This window comes from Thermobia domestica, chromosome 1, assembly GCF_964235325.1.
Source record: "Thermobia domestica chromosome 1, izTheDome1.hap1.1, whole genome shotgun sequence".
NCBI lineage: Eukaryota > Metazoa > Arthropoda > Insecta > Zygentoma > Lepismatidae > Thermobia > Thermobia domestica.
In genome coordinates, this window is record NC_137454.1 from 58664144 (window position 1) to 58687293 (window position 23150).

A 23150-nucleotide genomic window follows, 5' to 3' on the forward strand; every position below is an offset into this window, starting at 1 on the left:
ATTCAAAGAAAAAATAAAGATTTATCGACTTTTAAGAGGAAAAACGAAGGTATGTGATAGTCTAGGGTGACCAAATCGTCAACTAGAAAAAATGGGACAACTGTTTACTTTTGGATAGGTTGCTCCCCTAAATATATATATATTTTTGCCTCTCCGTTCTCTCTCTCTGCATCTGTCACAAAAAAGGGCAAATTTACACTTTTCGTTTTAAAACCTATTGAAAAGGTTGTGGAATTAATTAAATAACAAGTAACTATCAGCAACTAACAAAAAATGAAATTTTGAAAACATTACTAGAAATATATGAAACATTCATCAATATCTGTCAATCAACAAAATCTGTCATCGGCAGAATTTATAACGAACTACTCTTAGCATCGGATTCCAACTTCCTTTATTTGCTTTTTCTCACTTTTAAACATTATTTCACTAAAACTAGTTTTCTTTTTTGCTTTCATTTTTATAGTTCTATGCTTCTATTCACCTTTCGTAAAGGACAGTATGTTACATCTTAGTTAAATCACAGAAACACTGTACTGTATTGATGACAGCGCCTCAGTCTTTCACCGCCCGAAACAGAGAGTAAAAACAGTTTGTTTTTCATAAGACTTAAGCTCCTTGCACTGTCGTCTGCGGAATGGGAGTCTTGGAGGAGGAGGTCTAGGAGAGAAAACAGCGCAGCCACGACATCCATTATCGCAAACGTCGTAATGACGTTGCTCAGTAATTAGACATATTCCAATATAATCACATAGCTTAGAAAATAATAATATAAATTAGGAAATTTTAGATTGGAAAGTTTTTTTGTACCCAATGTGCGTAAATACGGGATATTTTGGCGTCCCGGGAACATTTTTCGGGACACCGGGAATGGTACTGACAATCCCGTTTTTACGAGACGGTTGGTCACCCTATGATAGTCAGAATTTCTATATAACATACACATATATGGTTTCACATAGCAACATACAATAATTTTAAATTGAAACTGAGGGATTTCGATTAGAAGTATTTGCAGCACATAAAACACAAAAAGAATATTATAATTTGTGGTGCAAACTCAAGTAATTCGGACTCCACGTTAAGCTGAAGCTTATCGTCTCGTATAACCTCGGTATTGAAAGGGATGCTAAACTAAAATCCAACCAGCGAAGTATATTAGGACTTTTTCTACACAAATCTTTGTTGCATTTAATTCCATTTTAATTAAGACGTTGCATTAAATTTTAAAGAAGAAAAACAGAAAGGATCTTCAAACCTAACAAACTCTGGAAATCAGTTACTTACGGAGAACAATAGAGAAAACTAGAAGAAATATGATCAGAAAACAAACTGCGGGGGCGGATCAATAAGTAACGCACATTTTTTTTTTTTTCACGAGATATACTCATCTGGAACGTAAACCATGAAAGAGAAGTACTTTGAGTCGGCAGTTGTTCGATCAGGCGTACCTCTAGCGACAGAAGCGTGAATTACTGAGCAAAGTTGGAGTATGTGATATAATTATCTAATTGTGAAGATCAGAGAAGCGTAAGTAGTTCGTCTTTTGTGGGAAAATGGATAAAACCCGGGTGACGCTCACAGGATACTAGTGTGCATATGTAGGGAAACTAAATTCTTTAGCAATTTGGTGGTGAAAGTTTTATTGAAGGGGACCCATGAACTTTGCGGATTAACAGCATCACATTGTACGATCATTGAAGAAGCAATTCGTAATGAGCAGTGAATTCATCTTCGAACATTTTCAATATTTTGTACGGTGCAGTGCATGACAAACTGAAATTTTGTAAAATGAGTGCTCGCTGTGTCAGCGACGACGCTGGAGGTGAGCAAGAAGGCAGCCCCCAGACATACTGTATTGTAATAGTGTCAAATAAAATTAAACTTTTATTTTCGGTACAAATAAAAATAAAATAGCTGCATCCCCTCCAAAAAAGTCTCTTCTCCTCCGCTTGCCCCCCGAACAAATTAGAGCTGGGGTTGTCACTGTGCTGTGTGCCTAAGAACCTCACTGATGCCCATAATGGGCAGCGAATGATGATGGGCGTGGACTATCTGGCACGGTACACTAAAGAAGGACATGCTTTTCTGGAAGATATCGTTACAGGTAGGACGAGTCCTTGTCGTACCACTAAATACCTGAAACAAATCGGAATAAATGGAATGGAAACACCAATTCCCCACCAAAGCATAAATTGAAGATGACTCAATTTACCATTGTACTTTAGGATATGTAAAAGGATCTACTGGTGAATCTTTTTAACATATGGCGCCATTGTTGTATTGTATGAAATAACATTGGCAAAGTTGATTCGTGACAAACGCCGTAACATTAAAGTCACATTTCTTCATGAGAATACACGCCCCATGCTGCTGCTCCTGTTCGTGAGAAACTTGAGAAATTTGAGTCGTAGATGTTCGAGCACGCGTCGTGCAAGTTTTGATTTGACACCTTTAGAGTATCATCATTTTTGTCTAATGAAGAAAATTCTTGGCCGGTCAACGTTTCAATTTCGACCACAAAGTCAAATCTGTTATGCGCAGATGGTTATACTCCCAAACGATGGACTTCTATGAAGAGAGTATTTTGAAACCTGATCTTCGATAGGGGAAATGTGTAAGGAGACTAAATAGCTATGATGGAGAATAGCTCCAATATAAACCTTTGCTTTACATACATTGTTGATATGTTATCTTTTACACTTTCTTCTTCATCAATTATGTGGTAGCCTGCTCTCGTACAAGGAAATCCTGAAATATCAAGCCGCTAGCTTCGAAGCAAATCAATATACATGGCGAATGAAAGATTTAAGTCACCAAAGCATATATGGGAGACATGCCTCCGAGGAAAAAGATGAAAAGGAAGACCACAAAAAATAATATAAGAGTAAAAGCGCTAGAGAACCGAGGAATGGGATAGAATTATGTAAAGAAATTGGCCTTGACAGGAAAACCTTTTTTGTAATTCCTCGACATCACACCTCGAAGATAGAAATGAAAATGAAATGAAATCTCTAAGTTTTACATCCCACGGTTATGCTGTGTACGCTAAAGGAGACGGTGAATATGAGAAATGAATGAAATAGTGGAATGAAGAAAGTGTGAGGAAACGGGAAAACTCCTTGAAAACCCACTCACACGGTGCTTCCAACACAAAGTCCACTTGGCGCGAGTTGGGATGGAACCAGGGATCTCATGCACCAGAGATGAACGATCTACCACTGAGCCACGCGGTCCTGAAGGTAGAAAAGGACGAGACTAAATATAAATAATTAAATATCTCCTAACAACCCTAATCCTGCAATATAGTATACCATTTTAGTTGGGAAAAGCTGGAAGTTGTAGTTTCCAGTTCTTTCCTTTTCTTCCTTTCTTTTCTTTTTCTTTTCTTCTTTTTTTACTTAACTTTCGCTGGACAACAGTAGTAAAGTCTTCTTCTGATCTTGAAAAAGAAAAATATAGATTTTCGATGAATTTACACGTTTTGTGACCTGTAATGATTAAAAAGTTTTTTTTTCGTTTTTTTTAAAGTCCGTCAATCTATTCGTTATTATATACAGAGGTGTGTAATGCACATACTCTTGACGTATCGAAACCAATTTTAAAATATGCTTTAATAAGATTCTCCAGAGTGGGCTGGGCTTTGAATTTTCCTCCTAGATTATCGTCGAACAGCGGCATTTTTTTTTTTTTTTTTTTTTGATGAATGCGACTATAAGTTAACCTGTAAATTTCTCTTATCCTTGTGTAAATTCCTGTATTATCCTTCTATACCTGCACAAAAAGCTTCCCCCCCCCCCGAGATTCTTCCAATAGAAAGAAACTTGTACTCTTTCCGAGCTGAGACATCACTTTTACGACACCCTTTCGAGACGAGTTAGCCATAACTCTTGTCTTGCAGGCAATTCTATCTGCACGATACACTTGGCGCATTGAAGTGCTGCTCTTAGTGAAAAATATTATTTATTTATTTCTGTATAGTAAAGATTGTACTGTATTTCTGTACAGTACAGTAAAGGCTGTATTTTTATACAGTACTTTTCTTTTCATTCAATCATTAAAACTCTTCACCATGCAAGCATCATTTTACAAATACTATTATTATTATTATTATTATTATTATTATTATTATTATTATTATTATTATTATTATTATTATTATTATTATTATTATTATTATTCATTATTATTATTATTTCTACTTAAATAATGTTTTACTTGAGTAAGCGAGCTTCCAGCGATCGATCCATCAAGATCTGTCTGTCTGTTTCTTCCAACTTTAGAACATGTTTCAATGTACATAACTTACGTAAAATAATAATAATAACGAATAATGTATAATATGCAAATGGCATACATTTTCTTGAAGGCTTAAGACTTACTCTTATTAAATGATGATGAAATTTATCAAGATTAAGGTATTGAAAAGTTGGAAATTAGACAAAATTTTTCGCCCGCTCCTTCAGTGTAAGGTGTCGCTAGTTTAAATCTGAATATTTTTATTTAATTCCTTGCTCTAAATGGAGGGGGATACTAGTAAACAAGTACATGCACCTCCTTTCGTCTATTATCATGCTTGCTTTTATTACTTCCAAATGAGATTTGTAACTCAAAAAACATCTTAAAGAAGCTAACCCATTGATACTACGAAAGAGTGAAAGTGTCGCAAAGAATAAAAAGCATTCAACGACTTCTAATTAACGTCTACCGAGCCGAGACGATATTTGCGCCATACAGAAGCAAAGTTATTTGTGAGTCCACAGTTACAATAGCCGACGCGATCCAGTAACTTCACGAAGCATAAGGGAACCGTTAGGTCATTCGTCTCATCAGTGATACATAAAGATCATCTGCATATGATGATCATATCTTGTCTTCCTGACCCTCATTGCTGTCCTCAAGAGGACAAACGCATAAACGTCTTCATTTCTTTATTTGATACGCGCTGCTTCTTCGCCATTATCGCGTTGCTTAGCCTCAACGGACTGGTTCGTTACTTTTATATGGTTAGGTATATTTATATCTAACAAATTCGCACTAATAGAATAATATATATTTCTTAACACTATGTCTCATTAAATGAATGTAAGAATAGAGCGGATAGTTAAGTAGACAGGAATTACAAATAAGTTAAGAGTTTATATATTTAGTTTTGTTAAGTACTTACCTTTACTTTTCAGTCCATTTGTTTATTTATATGTGAGGGGGGGGGATGATTTTTCTGTTTTCTTTGAAATTAACTAAAACCTAAATTCAGGAGAAGTTAAAACTTCCTTAGCTGTTTCAAGATAATTTTGCATTATATATAAAGTAAACATTTCTTCAATTAAAATTTATTATTTAATATTTAAACTATTGTATCACAAAAATTTTATTTTCGCAAACTACGGGATGTTAAAATAGATTTGAATAAGAAATCGGAAAACTCGCATAATTAAAATTTCAGTTCATTTCCCAAGAAACGACAAAAACAAGAATTTTGGGAATGATAAAAAATACATTAAAAGATTGCGATCTTGGACAATAGTTTTTAGATCAGGGGCCACAAAATTTTTGAACGTTCCTAAATCGAGTTTTCGAATTTTTTTTACGGGATTAGCACATCATATTGAATTAAGTTATAGTTTAGGTTCGGTTACGCTATATGTAGTTCTCCAGATATAAGACATACAAGAACATTTTTGATTGAAATACTGTATATTGGATCTTTTGATGTAATTTTAGATCAGGACCACAAAATTTTGGAACGGCCCCTAAATCAAGTTTTCGTTTGTTTGTTTTTTTTTTTTGACGGAATAAGCACATCATACTGAGTTAAGTGTTTGGGCTTGGCTACACTGTATGTAGTTCTTCAGATATAAGGCCTACAAGATTTTTTTTTTTTGAAAAATCTTTAGGTCCAATAATTATCAATATAAAATATATATCAGCCAGGTAAGAAAGAAAGATGATGTACGTAATTAATTAACATCGTTAGAATTGTTGAAATGTTAGTTCATTTTAAGAATTACTCAAAAAGTTGTCTTGATTGGAATGATTCGAACAATTGTTCCTTTATTCAAAAACAGATTAACGAATAACTGTTATTCTATTATTTATTAGAACATTTGTTTATTTTGGCGTGGTACGATTCCCGGCGAGTTCGATTCCCGGCAGGAGCTCATGTGGTTCGAATTCCACGTTAATCAGTAGGTCCACGTCTCATATAGCCTCGCTGCTGAACGGGACGTTAAACTTTAAAATCAACTCAACTCGAATATTCATTACAATAATTCAATTATTGAATTTTAGTAGAATAATATTTCACTATTTGAATGTTTATTAGAACAATTGATCGTTCCTCAAATAATCATTATATTTATTGTTCATTAAACAAATATTTAATGACATAATTGTTCATTATATAAATATTTACTACATCTATTTCTCGTTATTCAAATATTTATTAGACCAATTTTTCGTTGTTCAGATATTTATAAGACTAATTGTTCGTTTTCCAAATATTCATTACTTTAGTTGTTCATTAATCAAATATTTAGAAGAATAATTGCTCATGATTTCAATATTTATTAGATTTAATGCTCATTGTTCAAATATTTTTGGACCTTTTTTTATTATTCAAATATTTATTAGACCAATTTTTCGTTATTCAGATATTTATTAGATTAATTGTTCGTTTTCTGAATATTCATTACATTAATTGTTCGTTAATCAAATATTTATTAGGCCAATTGTTCTTTATTCAAATGTTTAGTAGATCAATTTTTCGTTATTTGAATATTTATTATAACAATTAAATCCGTCATTGCAGAAAGGCCACATGTTACGATATCAAGTTTGCGAAATAAACAAAAAAATAAACTCTTTATCCTTACTGCGTGAGTTCATTGAAATAACAGCTATCGTGGGTTGAGACGCATTTTGCATGTACTGATACGAATATAAACCCTTCTTATCAGAATGGTAAATAGGTCAATTTCACCCAAACTATTACATGTATCCTTCCTGAAATGTTCGATTCAACTGTTCGTTATTTTAATATTTATTAGAACAATTGACTTTTTTTTATTTAAAATTTTATTAGAACAAGTGATCATTATTCAACATTTATTAGAACAATTGTTCATTATTCATATATTTATTAATTGGAACAATAATTACACTAATTGTTCGTGACTAATAATAATTTGTTTACTCGAATGATTACTACGTAATTATGTTGCGTTGTTTGGTGTTTTTGGTTTTACGTCCTATGGTTCTGCTCTTTAGGCTAAAGAAGAGGATGAGATAGGGTTGATGATAATGACATGAATGCCAAAAGTACAATATATAACATCCAAGCCTCGTGCGGGCTTCGAATCCGTGACAGATGGATCTTGGATTGCCAGCGTAATATCTTAGACTAGTGTTTATCAAACTGTGGCCCGCGAAAATAATCTGAATGGTTCTCGAAGTCTGTCCTTGTAGTCCACTTAGATTGAGTATTAATACACATATAAAAAGATATAAAAAATAAAATTCTAGCGAATTGAATATTGCCAATTATAGTTAAGATCTCAAACATGTTCAGATTGTGTAATTTAATAACGTAAAAGTTATAGAAATTCTAATGGCTTGTAGAGTATATAATATTATTCCAAATATCATTGACGTAGTCTTTAACTACTAACAAGAGCAATATATAGGGGGGGGGGCTAAAAGTAGGTATACAGTACCGTACTGATCAGCTCGTTGCATTTTATATCATTTCTTATTGTTATGCATGGGGTAGACTTAGTTTCTTTATTATTTGTTCCTATCGTATTTTTACTTACATCTTAAGCTCGGAAGAGCCGAAGCAAATAAATCCATAAACTAGAATGTTATGCTTGATCAATGCAGGGGCGTATACCTACTTTTGGGCCACCCTGTATAGTCACTGGGGTTTCGAGGTCGGTTTCAAGAAATTTGCAGTATAAAGGTTTAATTTATGTATGTATTCGAATCTTAATGGCTTCGTGAACATTGAATTACTCATGCATATGTAATGCATTAAATAATAATAATAATAATAATAATAATAATAATAATAATAATAATAATAATAATAATAATAATAATAATAATAATAATAATAATAAACTAAGACATTGTAAATGATCTCAAACTTCAAATGTAGGGTGAAATAAGTTGGTAGGTTCTACACGGTGTGAAGTTGGTAGATACAGTTGGTCAAAAAACTACTCTATTTTCTCATATATTTTACATAGTTAATTAGTGTTATGCAGCTTGATCAAATGTGCACAGGATGACTGGAAAGTATTACAATCATCGTGCACTAGAGGCACATAATTGTAGGCACAAATTTGTTTTGCTTTAATGCGCAATTGGTTACATCTTCCACAAACAAACGGCAACTCTTGGTAATTTAACATTTTCCACACAGAAACTACAATTTATTAACAGCATCTACACATTATTTATGATACCAAACGCAACAACTTTTGCACTGTATCCAGTTGAGCAATTTGCTTATCGTAGAGCTGGGAAATGACTTCTCACAAGACTCGCACATGCTTTCGGTTTCTGAAATATCTTCGACACGTGATTTTGTGTTCTTAAAATCGCAACGTGAAAGGGAGAAATTAATATTTCTGATCTCTGCTTAGATTGTCTCACTTTACTATCAAATAACGTCTTTTAGCGAGGGAGAGTAGGACCTGCTAAATTCCATCCATCTCTAGTTTCAGAGATTCCGTTTAAGTTGCCACAAGTAATTACTGGGATATTTTTATCCTTTTATATACGTAGCGGAAATCACGTCACGTTATCCTCTCCACACCTCTTCGCAGATTCGTTATTAAAAAGCAAACTGGTTTTACCGACATTCTTTTACCTTTGTTCTGAAAATTCATTTCATAAATACATTTTCCAAAATATTATAACATTTTTGAACAATCTCACGAGTTAAAGTAGATACTATAACCTGTGAAATACCAATAGATGTCCGAATAGAAGTTCTAGATGGCGATACAGGAAACTATAGGAAAAAATTATATCTTGCTTTACAGTTCTCTGTTAAACGTATGCTCCAATTCCAACATTCTGCATAACAAAACGCTGTCTGACAAATATCTTGTGATGTCTGAGGTAAACATTTCTTCGAAAAAGTTTACAAACAATATTTGAAGGTATTACCGTATTCATCACTAAATACAGATTGACCACCAATGTCTAACTTTGCCACCTTTCTCGTGATAACATGTCTGTGTAATGTCTCATATGGAACACTAAAGATGGTATTGATACTATTAGCTGCTTCTCAAGACTGTAGAGCTTCAACTGTTGCCAACATATTTCTAGTTTCTACTTCATCATTGAGTATTCTTAGTTCTTTTTGTACGTCTGTGGCATCTAAAATAGAGAAAAAATAGTTTTTGTTAGATATAAAATGTGTTATTATTGGACGGGCAGTTCTACTTATAACAAGGTTTGGTCAACAGAGTCTGTTGAGAATTTGAACTTTGGTTTCAAGCACTGACTAACATATCCCAAACTTACGTGAGGTAAGACACGTCCGGACATTTTGACTTAATACGAAAATGATAACAAATTATATTTTGCAAAATTTTGAGAATTGTCGTACGAGTAAATTGTATGAATTACAACACTGATTATCACCAATTACGGTACATAAACACTTTCTCTACATATCTCTAAACTTTAAATAAATACTATTGGATATGCATTTGCGTCTTCAAAACATATATAAATCACTTGGAAAAACAATAAACTTATGAAGCAACTTATCATTTACACATACATTATAGGTAAATAGCCACCAACATGAAAAAAATTAAACTATACCCACTTCACCCCATATTACATAACTATATTGCGTATATATATTGTTAAGAAAATTATTCAATTGTAAAGTGACTACAAACTAGATGCCTGTACACATACTGTTCTGTCTTACTATATTGTAAGATCTCAAAAGCAAAACTGCACAAGAAACGCAATATGTACCTTAACTTGACAGACTCATCTTTAAAAAAGAAAGGCGCTTCGGAGTTTTCCAGTTAGTTCAATGTCCGTCGGACCCAAGAGGAACGGGAATAGGGAATGACGGAAACTTCATAATGAGGAACTACATAATTTATATGATTTACCCAACATTGGTAAGGTTATCAAATCTAAGAAGCTCAGGTGGGCAGGTCATGGAGCCAGAATGGAAGAAAGTAGGAACGTTTTCAAAGTCTTAACTGGAAGACCAATCGGAAAACGGCCATTAGGAAGATCTAGGAGCAGATGGGAGGACAATATTAAGATGGATCTTGCAGAGATTGGAATACAAAGTAGAAACTGGATCCAGTTGGCTAAGGATAGAAGTCAGTGGTGAGCTTTTGTGAACGCGGCATTGAACCTCCGGGTTTTATAGGCCATAAAGTTACTTAGTTAGTTATACATATCAATCCGAAAGGTAGCAACATCTATTAAGGTCAGGCAAGCAAATGACAGCGACATCTGTTAGCGTGGTTGTTTACTATTAGAAATTAGCATAATGCACTACTAGGAGATATTTATCGTTTATTATAAGCACTTGTCATTGTATCCCTTGTCTTGCTACAACCAACATTACAAATATATCTTGAGAAATGTATAACATTCGAAGGATAGCATGACGATGTTTCTCTTTTATAATTAGAATTTTTGACAAGTATGGTATTGTTTAATTCTGGAATTTTTCTCCTTTTTTCTGCGGTAGTACAGTGAAGGATGTTCTTTCTTTTTTCTAACCTAACATTCTACGACAAATCTACACACTACTAGGAGATTATTGAATTCTATCGGCATTCAGGATGTCTCTGGTTCACGAGCTCTGTTCTCTATCAAGTCATGTAGATTTGTAGTATATAAGCAGAATATGTGCATGTGGTTCCTTCATTAATCATTTCAATATATCTTTCATTATCATAATCTTTGTACTCCTCATATCTCTTTTGTTCATATTCTACACTGAAGTATACTGTAATGTTTTTTTTTATTGAATTTTGTAAAAGAAAATTATTAATGTTTGATACTGAAAACTGAAATTCAAGAGTGGATGAAAGGACAAATTGGGACATTCTTTCATATTTGGAACCTACAGTAGACTTCTAAACTATGTGAATTCGAGATTGTAACCAAAATTAGTAGATCTATAACTTCTAGCTGCAATAGAAGGATAATGTGACTTACTTATCAGACCCTGAATCCACATAAAAAGAAACAAAAACAGATTATCGCCATGTTTTACGTATAATTATTATTAGGTATTAAAGCCTGAAGTTGTAATTTAGTACTTACTACTACCAGCTTCAGTAGAAGAAAAGAACGACATGATATCCATTGTTTGGATTAGGAATTCATACCAAAAAAAAAAAAAAAAAAAAAAAAAATCATTTGACGTCTTCTATTACGTCAGACCTTTTCTTGCGGAACTGGATACATTTCTTAAAAAACTGCTTCTCGCTATTACTGTTTCATTTTGATGATCAGTGTTCAAAAGAGGATTGATTTCCAGCACTCCCGATTTGCATGCTTAAATATTGAGAAGCCAGTTATTTCTGGGACGCTCAATCCATATCAAAAAACAATTTTTCCCTATCTCTTAACTCTTTTGCTCTATAGAGAACAATATTGAAACCGGAAATAGTAGTAAATGTATACAATTTCCGGTTCTAGTACAGAGATGTGGTGAAGGTAATTTGTCGCTATCTATTGCCGATTATGTTCTATGCCCATCAATGTAGATATTGGAAATTCTTATTTTTTATCACTTCCGGTTGGAGTAAAGAGTTAACGAAGGAGATGGAACGTATTCTTCGGACGCAGAATCGATTCCAAAAGACCGTCTCTCACTATCTCTTATTGTTTTTGTTCTATGATCATCAACGTTGAAAGCGGAAATTGTTAATTTTTACTTCTTCAGTGTTTGTCGAAAAAAAAAATAAGGAAATGATTATGTTACTTTTTATATGTAATACAGAAAATCCGTCAGACGGTGAGCTATAGCTATTCGTGTCTCTATCACAAAATTTTCGACAAACTTTAAAAAATAAAATAGAATATAATAAATTATATTCAGACTCGTATCTTAAAAGAAAATAAGTAATGCCTAGGATAATTAACTTAATAAACAGGTTTATAACTCAGGATCTTATCTACATATGAAATCATAACACATGAGTTACCTCTATTAAAGGTTTATTTAGAAAAAGTTGATAATTCTATGAAATATCTTTCTTTAAAAGTGCATGAGAAATACCTGTTGGGTATTCTCTTCTCTAATTCCTTAATTTTTCTCTAGTTTTAGTAAACTTTATAAAGCTAAGGTTTCTCTAATTATGTGCCTGTGGCAGACAGAAGGGTTAGCCCTCACTAAAAGCGTCCTCTGTCAACCTTAACTTATAAAGGGCATTGACTCACTACATCAAAAGCCCTGGCCTACGACCCTATTTCGTGTACTCCCTTAAATAGGAGATGCACTAGAAGGATATCTATCTAAATACTTATTATAGGGATAGGTAGGTAAGTAAGGAAAAATGAGTTCGACTTATAGTAGCGAAAGATCCTTAAATAGATCTGGCAGGTAAAGGTTAGATAAGAACCATACTCCCTGAAATAGGAGATGTGATTCAAAACAAAAAAAAAAATCTAAAAACTCTATCAGTAGCCTCTCACGAGTCTACTTCGAGGGATCGAACCCAGGAATCTGTGTTCAGAGTATTAATAAAAACCTAATGTGTCCTGCAAGAGGAACAAAATACTTTATAACCGACCAAAGCCGTATACAGCTTTAGTTTTGAACATGTACTCAAAATTCTAATATAAGGGAATTGTTAATCTAAATGCCATATCTACCCAAATATGGAATGTAGCATTTCAAGGATCAAATCCTGTCCCTGTTCTACAGGGCCTAATTCCCTAGACAAAATCTGTTCCTTGAATTAGTATAAGAATTATTTTTCTATGTCCCTTCTTCTCACAGGACCTCATTTGAGTCCAAGAAAGAAGTCCCTAAAAATGAAAACCTACTAGAAGGTAGAACCTAATATAGCTCATGCCTTCTGCCCTATTTAAGACTCGGAGAACCTAACTAGTCTAAGCAAGACTTTCGTAATACTCTCCCTTCATTTATTTGAAGACCTAATATTTTCTTACGGGGAGAAAAAAGTTCCCACTCGGCTCATCGAGCCGAGTCCGTCCTATAGACTACATTTTGGAGACTGTTCGAAGTCTCCCCCAAGGCTGACGGTCGACTGACACCTTCCCTGTAAAAAATCTTCCGTACATATAGGAAAGCTATCGTATCAAAGCTATGTAGAAAAAACGAATGGCAGGGAGGAGGGTGTTCTCCTACCAAAAAGAAGCTTTCTCTGAATGCTTTGAAACTGACTGTTATACCCTACAACAGAGTTGCTATCTCACTATTCTTTTTACTAGAGGTATTTTTTGTAATAGCTGAAAATAGAAATAATATAAATATATACTAAATACAACAATTACATTTACATACAATTAATAATAACAATAATTAATCACCCAATGACCAGATCTGGATTTCTTAACCTAATAATAATAATAACTTAAAACATATAAATCAATACCAATATACTTATATAAAAAAATATTTAAATTTAAAGCATTATTTAAACATAAAAACCAGCAAGTGATCCAAAAATGTCACTTGCACCAGTTTGACTAAAGAGTTCATGGAGGCGGTGGAACCTATTGTTGGAACCGATTCTCAATCGATTCTAAAAAACCGCTTTTCCTATCTTTTACCGATTTTGCTCTATAGAGATCAATATTCAAAACGGAATTTGTAGTAAAAGTATGAAATTTCTGGTTTTAGTAATAGAGAAGCGAATAAAAATGGCATCTTTTTTTGAGACGCTGAATTGATTGCAAAGCATCACAGGTCCTTATCTATTATCAACTAATTCTACGCCGATCAAGGTTGAAACAGGAAATTGGTTAATTTCTAAAACTTTCTGTTTGGATAGAGAGTTAATGTAGGAGATGAAACCTATCGTTGGGACGCTAATCGATTCTAAAAAGACCGCTTCTTCCTCTATCTTTTACAGTTTCCGCTCTATAAGAATCAATATTGAACTCGTAACTATTAGTAAATTTGTACCACTCTCAGTTTAACTAGAGAGATTCAGGAGAAGATAATATTTTTATCTTGAGACGCTGAATCAGTTTCAAGAAACTACTTTTTGCTATCTCTTACCGCTTTTAGATTTACAAACTATTTTTATGCATAAGTATCGGAAGTCTTATAGAACGGGTTCGTCCGTTCGTCCGTTCGTCTATCCATAGGTATCACAAAATCAGTAAGAGATAAAGAGTTGCAATTTTCTCCAATCGATTCAACATGTCAACAATAGGCACTTTACCATCTCCTCCTTTAATCCTCTATATTAAAACTGGAAGTGGTTCAAATTAGTCTTTTCTCGTCACAATATTTATCGCCATAGAACGAAAACGGTAACAGAGAGCGAGATGCTGTTCTTTTGGCAAAGATTTAGCTCTGCAAGACAACATGCCATGACTATCCGCAACACTCTACCAAAACTAGAAGCTTCAAGATGAAATGTTCAAGAAAGAAAGAAGGTTCAAATTTATTATTACTTCCGGCTTCAATATTGATTTCCATAGAGAAAGAACCAACAGTAAGAGATACCGAGATTTGATCTTTTGCAACTAATTCATCGTCCCGAGAAAAGATTCTATCTCCTCCGTTAAACCTGTATTCAAACCGAAAGTGGTTGAAATTAGGCATTTCCTGTTTCGACACCTGTTGTCATAGAACAAAAATGGTAATAGATAACGACAAATGGTTTTCTGCAATCAATTCAGAGTTTCAAGAGAGCATATCATCAGTGTCGGACTGGCCAAGTTGAGGGCCCTTGGCGCAGGTCCTTAAAGCCTCCCCCCTCTCTATATATAAACTTAACATTATAGACTAGAGGGAGGCCTTTGGTAAGTACGAAGTTTTACTTGTTTTACGTAGCCGTACTTATATGAGCAAAGTGGGCCCGAGAAGACTATTTTCAGAAAGACGATGATATGCTTCCGCAAACTTTTTGGTATAAAGATTCAAGAAAGCATTTACGATCGCGAAAATTCGACCAAGGCCTACAGGTCTTTCACCTTTTTGATTCCTGTGGGGGCCCTCGGGCCTCGAGCCCTTGGCGATTGCCAAGTAGCCAACGTAGCCCGTCCGGCAGTGCATATCATCATAACCCGCAACACTCTACCAAAACTGAAAGTGGTTGAAATTTGATAATACTTATGGTTTCAATACTGATTATATGGAGAAAAAACGGCATGGTGCCTGCACTCTTGGATCCTCAGTTGGGAACTTTCAATTTGTTCACTCATACAAATGCTAAATCATTCTACACACTAATTCACCCTCCATTACAAGTTTCTTAACTTAATTCTTGGACTTTGTCACCAGACTGTGACAAATGATAGAAACAGTCCTTCACCATTTACCTTTGCTCCAAATACATGTTTGACAGCATTCGTTATTGACATTTCAAAGTACATCGTACTAGTCCTCGGGTCACTATATGAGTGAGAAAAAAACACATTTCTAGTATTGTGCATCTCTAATGCCTTCGAAGATCTCTCTGAATATTAAAGCTTTGCTAAGATGATGTATTACTTCCTTTTACTCACACTATAAATGATTCTCAACAACTTCAATGGGTCTAAACGTTTAGTTCCTAATCTCCGTCTTCATCTTCACTCGTAACTTACAGGTTGTAACAGCATCTTTGTGTTACTCCAATGATTCACAATGCAACAAATTGCAAGGTCACAATTTTTTTTTTCGAAAATGTGGGCGTTCTTTATGTATTTCGATCTCCTGAATTCGAAAATGATACTCAAAACATCGTATCACCCACAGTTTTGGCACAAATAGCTTACATTTGCAGTTGGTGACAATGCAATATAATGATATTAAAATATATACGATATTAAAATACTGTATATACATATGAAGCTCAGAAGCGGAGAATCGCTTTCAACTGTTCAACAGTTACGCCCCTAGCGGCACACAGCGAACTCTCACATTAGAAATGGCACTTCCTGTTCGTCACTGTGTTATTTGAGGAAGGAAGTACGTGTTAATGTACAATGTCTATCCGAGGCTGTGTAAACCGTCCTAATAGTTTTTGTTATATTTGTGGTGAACTTGTGTTGAAAAAAATAAACCGAAGAAATACTACTGATTTTGTCCAAAAAAAAAAAGTCTATCATGCCTATTTCGGAGTGAAACTAGGCGACATCAAGAAACCATGGGCTCCACAGGTCATGTGTGTTGTGTGTGCAGAAGATTTACGATTGTGGGCGTCAGGAAAGAAGTCATTACGATTTGGCATCCCTATGGTCTGGCGAGAGCAACAGAATCATACCGACGACTGCTACTTTTGCTCAAGACTATTGAGTATCCGAACAACATTCGCTCAGCGATTCGTCCTGTTCTACATGGCCCGGATATACCTATACCACAGCCTCCGCAGACATTAGATACGGATGACAGTGATGGCATAGATACCATGCAGGAGACGGATAATACTGAGTTTGCAGTAGGCATAGATGAGGACCCTATTCTGTTCACTCAGTCAGATCTAAATGATGACACTAATATCGGTCATTTTCTACTACTTTTACATGTCCCGGTAAACGCCCCCTGAAAACCCCTTGTTCGAATTTGGAAAAAGAAAAGGCTTCGTCTTGGTCTTGAGCCTGGACCAAGGTACCAAAATTTGGTAACTCTCGGTCCACTCATCTGGTCTCCAGGGCGCATACGGACACACACACAAACAAACTTTTTATTTATATTAGATTATATTATGTCATACAAAAATGATATACGTAGGCCTACCACATAGAAAAATAAATTATATTCTTCGGATTTTGACAGTCTCGCAAGAATTTTGCTTGAATTTTGTGCCCTTGGACCCTTGGATTTTGACCTCTTCCATTTTATTTGTTTGGATTTTGTCCGCGCCCATTTTCTTTTACCTATGTTTGTTACGGAAACAATGTCACCTCACCTGGCAAGTGATAAAATACTTTAATTGGTGTGAGTGTGTAATACGAGATTATTACATATTTTGATTACAATAAAGAGTTCATTAGGTTCAAGGTTTTGTTTGTTTCTTATGAATTTTGTTTGTGATAAAACAGTAATTGGCATGTGGTAAAATCACACTAGCTATTTCGACATTATCATTGCAATATGCAGAAATATATATCTATATCTATCTATCTATCTATCTATCTATCTATCTATCTATCTATCTATATATATATATATATATATATATATATATATATATATATATATATATATATATATATATATACATAAGGCGGATCCAAGGGGGCTAAGGGGCTATAGCTCCCACCCCCCTTGACGCTCAGGTTTACACTGGATAAAATGGACTTCAATTCTGCTTTACACTGGATAAAATGGCAAATTATGGTTTAGCCCCTCCCTTGATCATATCCTGGGTCCGCCACTATATATATATATATATATATATATATATATATATATATATATATATATATATATATATATAAACAATTTTTCAGCAAAGAATCAACCAATTAGCTTCTTTAGTAGACGCTCGTAATATTCTATAATTGCATCTTAAGCAAGATCATACATACTATTAAATGTGCTACATGAATCCTAGGTGAAATTATAATAATACACATTATAGTTTTTAAACAAGCATACATACGCAAAGGAAGTATCATGCATTAACAAATGCAGAGTTGGGAGCATTAATTTAAAAAAAGAATAAAAATTCTCTGAGAAAAATTCTCCAACTCAAGGTCAACGGAAAGAAAGACTATACTTAATGGAAAGATAGGTATTAATTTCACACTTATTTCAACAGTACCTGGAAAAATACTGAAAATAAAATAATGGAAAACATAGGTTTACCTCTACAAATGTTGAACACGTAAAGCAACTTTCAAATTAATGGGTTTTATTTAAAAACTGCAATACACTGTGACCTCCACTAAAACAGTATCCTTATTTTACATCCATATTCTCACGTGTAGCTGCATGGTTAACGGACGCACATTTCTTACATTTGTATCATGTTCAATTTCAAGGTGGAAAACAGAAGTTTCGTCGTTGACTCAGTATTGTGAGGCGATTGAGAGCCACCTAAATGAATAGGATACGAATTCTAGTCTAGAAATACAGAAATATTGACACTGAGAGTCAATTGAGTGACCACTAAGGAAGAATTTTCTTAAATTCGACGAGGAAAAAGGGTGGAAATGGGAGCGGCCATTATTATAGTAAAATATCCATATCTCCGATTCTTTTAAGGGCAGAGAAATGAAAATTAGTATATGAACTTTCCAATTAAAATCTTTTTTTCTTCTTTTGTTTAAACAATATTTTGGTCTAATTTTCATACTTGCAAACAATTTCGATTCTTTAAAACGAATCTTTTGTCACACTTGTAATAATTTTTTTCAAACTAAATTTCTTCTTTACCATATATATATATATATATATATATATATATATATATATATATATATATATATATATATATATATATATATAAATGTGTGTTTGGCCTTAGGATACAAAATTAAAGTTCGTGGTTTTGCACTCGCACCATCTTCGAAAAAACACTAATACTTACTGGAATGTAATTTAGTTCAGGATTACGTTGTTTCGGTAATATTAAAAGATTCAGCATAGAATCTTGTATACTACTGCACTGACGTGTAATATACAGCAACTCCACATGACTGATAGTTTATCACTGCAATATGTATGAAGGCTTTCACTACAACTTTGACTCAGGCATGAAGGGCAATCCAAATTACGTACCTGACAATATACCTTTTCGCTTTGTAAGGCTCAGATAGCAGATCTCGATTGCGACCACAACAACATTGCTAATCACGCATTTCCAGTTAGATGGGCTGAGTCCTCCAGGAGCTTTTGTGCAATTTTTTGTCTAAAAGTTTTCGATTTTGTTCCTGTAAAATTTTTAAACTAAACTTCTTGCAAAAATTTAAAAAAAATGTAAAATATTACTTTTTAGTATAAAAAATTTCAAGAAGCTCCAGACGTGCAAAGCTGTAGAACACAGCACAGCCGCGGTTGCCGAGCCAACCCTGCCTCTGGCCGAGGTCGGCTACCAAATATAGTGACCTGCATTGCTTAGTCTGCTTAGTCGATGTGTTACTTGTCCACCAAATTTGGTTTAGATCCGGCTAATAGTTACGGAGAAATATAGTGCTGCATACATACGTACCCATATATATATATATATATATATATATATATATATATATATATATATATATATATATATATATATATATATATATATATATATATATATACAGAGAGAGAGAGAGACCTGGAGTGAAACTGTAAGTTCGCGTATTACGCCGCACAGTGGTCGGAAACAGAAAAAGCGGTCAAAAATCGATTTTGTCGACTTCGCCTCCTCTGAAATCGGTATTGATATTTGATTATAAGAATATCTCCTGCTTCCAAATCCGGAGTTTCAGGACATATGTATACTTTCGCTGTCTATAAAATGCATGGAAACATGAACAAATAAAAGTGCAGTTTAAGCTTATCCTTGCTTATCTTTAAAATAGGGTTTATCGAGTTGTCCATGAGCAGTACAAAGGTTGAGCATTGGAAATAACTGCACCCAAGTGCTCCTGAAGTACTCAGCCCATCTAACTGGAAATGCGTGATTAGCAATGTTGTTGTGGTCGCAATCGAGATCTGCTATCTGAGCCTTACAAAGCGAAAAGGTATATTGTCAGGTACGTAATTTGGATTGCCCTTCATGCCTGAGTCAAAGTTGTAGTGAAAGCCTTCATACATATTGCAGTGATAAACTATTAGTCATGTGGAGTTGCTGTATATTACACGTCAGTGCAGTAGTATACAAGATTCTATGCTGAATCTTTTAATATTACCGAAACAACGTAATCCTGAACTAAATTACATTCCAGTAAGTATTAGTGTTTTTTCGAAGATGGTGCGAGTGCAAAACCACGAACTTTAATTTTGTATCCTAAGGCCAAACACACATTTGTTTTACACCGTCTATTTATTAGCTGCACATACAATCAGAGGGAGATCACATTGAACCTGTAATCGCTTCTTGAATGCATATTAACACCTGTCATAACTTCGTACTTGCTAGCAACGTCCAATTCACATAATGCGTCAACATGTTACGTTCTCAATTTATAAACTATATGTATGATTCACGATGGTGGATTTCAAGACGGCGGCTTTCATTGTTCTGTGTCCTCCCCAATTTCTCCTTACTTTTATTACTCCCCTACATTGTTCCTTTGGTTATATTTTTAGTATTTGACATTTATGCGAGGGGTTTCCACACTTTTGGACCACCTTGTATATATAAGTGCACGTATTGCAGCAGGGGTTTTTCGAATCACTTTCACAGTAGTTGCAATCGATTTAGAAAGGACAATTACGTATAGAACGATAGAGAGACGTCCATCATCTTCTATAGTTTCGGAATAAACCATTTTTGTCCGCTTTTTTAAAGTTTCCGACCACTGTGTGCCGGGAGCCAAAAATAAAAAGTCTTAACATCGGGATCACAAATGAAAAACTCATGTACTTGTAAGCAGAATCCATTTTCAATATCTCCGCACTAACGGAGAGAGGACTAGAGCTGGGTCAGCCTTCCCATGCATCCGCCACTGATGTAGGTCAAGTAATATAAGATCATCCTTTTCGGTATACGAAAAAATGGTTGCCCCCCAAACAATACCTCTAACCCCTGCTTCAACCCCCTACCCCACCCCAAGAAATTAAAGCTACCGTCGTCACTGATCTTTGTCATGGTAAGGCTTGATTGAAGGTGTTACTATGCACATTACACCTTTGTACACACATTTTTAGTTGCTAATTTAAATGTCTAATTATATCACTCTACTATAAAATATTAATAGGGGGTCTAATCCATTTTGCGTCGTGATTTCTTGTTTATGGGCACCCCTAGCATACATGCGGACGTATATTTAACAAGATGTACTTTTAACGAAAAGCATTATGATTCTTTTTAATGGTCAACTTATTTTACAACAAAAAAGTCATTTATGAAAATATTTTGTCCTTTGGAATTGTACTCAAGCTTTCAAATCTGTTTTTGTCGCATAATGTTTCTCTCGGTTGCACTTTTCGCCGACTGGTACAGTACTTCCTTGAGTAATAAATAATTTCAACGCTTATGTAATATCCGCTTTAAAGACGCTAAAAAACTACGAAATAAATATTGTATACAAATATATAGTTTAGATACCTAAAGTATCAGTTGTGACAGGAAAGGTGTTTCTGCTGTATGTGTGACTTGCGAGGCCACAGTGTATTTCCCGTACTTTTTCCATGGTTCCTGCTGAAAGATGTCCTTGTGCCAAAGAACTAGCAGAGCCATCTGGTGTTTGGTGCCGAAATGTTCCTTCGTTGAATCAACACCCATGTAAAGGGTATCTAAGAAAATGAAAAAAATAGTTTTTAAATAATAATCAATACATTTTCGTCAAAATATATTTTTTATTATTTAAAATTAATTTATATTAAAATAAATTAACATATCACTAGTATTAATTCAAGGAATTATGTAGTTACAAAAATGACATACCTGGTACCACTTGTGTGATTTAAATTGTTTTTATGTAATAGTTCTAAATCAACATGTTATAGTCTTACGAGAACACATTTGAACAAAAGTTCACTCTGTTATATTAAAAGAACGGCAAAACAAGAATTTTAGGAATGACCCAAAAATGGATCAAAAGATTGCGATCTTGGTCAATAATTAGTTTTTGGATCAAGGGCCACAAAATTTTAGAACGGCCCCTAAATCGAGTTTTCGTATTTTCTACGGAATAAGCACATCATACTGAGTTAAGTGATAGTTTGGGTTTTGCTACACTGTATGTAGTTCTCCAGATATAAGGTCTACAAGAAAAATTTTTGACTGAAATATATTGGATCTTTTGATCCAATAATGTTAGCAAGTTTCTTTTACGTAAAATTTGCATCCCGGTAAAATTTTCATTCTGTTTAATAAGTGTTTCAGAGTTTTGAGTATAAATTAAATGCTATAAATTAGTCCTTGTGGTACCAATACATAATAGTTTAATTTTCTTTCTTTCTTTTCTTTTTTCCTTCTTTTTTCTTTTATTTTCTTTTCTTGTTTTGTACTCGTATCCGAACAATTAAAACTCCTGCTCTTGGTGTGCAAACTTTCGAATTCGATTCCTGATCGGAAGACAGAATATTTGGTGCTGACCTAGCAACTCGATTGAGAATGAGGCTATATAATGGTCAGACATCACCTAATCATCATAAGCTGTTCGTCCAGCCGTAGCACTATAAGGTCGTGAAATTTAAATAAATGCTAAAAATTTACAAAGAAATTTTTTTTGGAGTATTCATGATTTTCAACTAACATTTTTTAAAAAACTAAATGATTAACATCGATTTTCTTAAATTCGGAGATAGAAAATGAAACGTTTTATTTATTTATTTTATTATTAGTCCTTCACTCACCCGTACCTTAGCGTTTTACTTAACGACTTTTCGGCAGTCGCTAATGTCCCATCCAATTTCGAGTGAATGCCTTCTTTCATTTATATATATATATATATATATATATATATATATATATATATATATATATATATATATATATATATATATAGAGAGAGAGAGAGAGAGAGAGAGAGAGAGAGAGAGAGAGAGAGAGAGATCCTTCATAGTCTTAAAAGGTTGCGTGTTTAAGTACTTTCTATCTTGATGATAAGTATTGCGTCCAGTGTATAAGGGAATCAGGACCACTTTTTGGTCATTTTGGACATATTTCAGCTTTACCTCTTTCTGAAGCTCTTTTCAAAGCTTAAAAGATTAGTGTCTCTACAATCAGATGTTGTAAATAACTTTTACAGTGTAAAATATAGTGTTAACTTTTCCATGTATTTAAGCGTATTGTATAAACTTTATGGCTCTTTTTTTTGACAAGTTTGGTAATTGAACTTGATTTTGTGCTCTGAAC

At 34.0% G+C, this 23150-nt stretch overlaps 1 long non-coding RNA gene across 1 annotated transcript; it reads right to left on the minus strand.

The window, feature by feature from the left end:
- Positions 1-8250: 8250 nt before the first annotated feature.
- On the minus strand, positions 8251-21563 carry LOC145666060 (uncharacterized). Its single transcript, XR_014127684.1, has 2 exons — positions 21396-21563; positions 8251-9393 (listed from the first exon to the last, which is right to left on the minus strand). It is a non-coding gene; the product is annotated as an uncharacterized LOC145666060 (long non-coding RNA).
- Between the last annotated feature and the right edge of the window lie 1587 nt (positions 21564-23150).